Consider the following 1,556-nt stretch of genomic DNA (forward strand, 5'->3'; position numbering starts at 1 on the left):
GTGTCGGCTATTTACACAAAAGTGAGAGAGAGAGAGAGAGAGAGAGAGAGAGAGAGAGAGAGTGAGCGGCTGGCGGTGCACCACTCGGCGGTGTTGCCGGGTGAAAGGGAAAGCTTCGGTGCCCTTGTGTGCTTGTGTGTTCAGTGAACGACCAGTAGCGAAGAGGCTTCAGTGCCACTCTCTTATTGACAGTTGATGCGGCGGAAAAAAAGTTTTAAAAGACAAGTAGAGATTTTAGGTGTTTAAGGTGAAAGGTGAGCCTCGTCAAAATGATAAGGACTTGAGAGAGAAGCTTACCGGAATGAGAATTTAAGAGTTAGAGACCACATGATGAAACGGCAACATTTTAAAAATAAAACGGCACAAAGGTAATAACTGATTCAGCTTAAAAATAAAATTGATAGCAATGTTTTATACCTCAATTTTTTTTAAAAGTTCTTAATCGTTTTTGTTAAAGTTCTAAAAAATCGATTATCATCTTGAATGGTCAATATCTCAAGAATTTCTAATGTTATCAGGATTCGGTTTTTAAAAAAATAAAAATTATTTTTAGGAATAGTCTGATTCTGAAAATATTTTTTGCAATCTATCTAATAACATAAATGACTGCTTTTAACGGAAAATCCTTATTTAATTTTTTTAAAAGTATGCAGTGGCTCAACCACAGTCGTAACTAGTACAAATATAAAGATTTTGTTCATTTGTAATCGTCAATATCTTAACTACTGAACTACTGAAGTTTTCTGAATTATGTTTTGGTCAAAATGCTCCAAGTACCTTCTCCTAACGATTAAGTGTGATAAAAGGCAAAAAAATTTAACCGGGAACGTTTTTATAAAACAAACAAATTAAAATGCCAAGTTTGACTTAAATCGTCTAAATTGCAAAAACTATTGAAGTTTTCGGGATTCTGTTTTCACCAAAATGCTCCTGTGATCTTCTTCTTCCAAATGGACACGATAAAAAACAAAAAAGTAATTCACAAAAAAAAATTTGTTGACAGTGGTTGTCTGTAAAGCCATCTCTTGGCAGAAAACACAAACTGTGCCTTTCCAAAATACATTTCTCACAGGGAAATCTTGTATCCTAAAGGAGTGCAGGATACTGTATCGTAGCAGAATAGCCTCAGTGGCGCAATCGGTTAGCGCGTTCGGCTGTTAACCGAAAGGTTGTTAGTTCGATTCTAACCTGAGGCGAATCATGATTCTTTTTTAGCATTCTTACACGCCATTCGGAAGAGGAAGGCTCCCGGGACATTTTAGCGAAAACAGAATCTCAAAAACTTGAATAGTTCTCGAGATATCGTCGATTGAAAATGAGACTTTTTTAGTAGACTGTTTCTGTCTAGAAAACGAATTCTGATTATTTTTCAGCATTTTTATACGCTATTCGGCAGAGGAGAGTTTCAGGAACAGTTTAATAAAAACAAAATTTAAAAAACTTTAATAGTTTTTGAGAAATCGACGATTGAAGATGAGGCAAATTCAAGTCAACCATTGAATGGTTACTGTTAGAAATATTCACTTCTTTAGTATTCTTTATTAGTCAATCATCAA

General features: G+C 35.0%; 1 non-coding gene across 1 annotated transcript; it reads left to right on the forward strand.

The window, feature by feature from the left end:
• The first annotated feature begins 1,122 nt into the window (after positions 1-1,122).
• TRNAN-GUU (transfer RNA asparagine (anticodon GUU)) lies at positions 1,123-1,196 on the forward strand. The gene has a single exon. It is a non-coding gene; the product is annotated as a tRNA-Asn (tRNA).
• Positions 1,197-1,556: the final 360 nt, after the last annotated feature.

This window comes from Rhagoletis zephyria, unplaced genomic scaffold (assembly GCF_001687245.7).
Source record: "Rhagoletis zephyria isolate East Lansing unplaced genomic scaffold, Rhagoletis_zephyria_1.1 Rzeph_scaffold_62186, whole genome shotgun sequence".
Lineage (NCBI taxonomy): Eukaryota > Metazoa > Arthropoda > Insecta > Diptera > Tephritidae > Rhagoletis > Rhagoletis zephyria.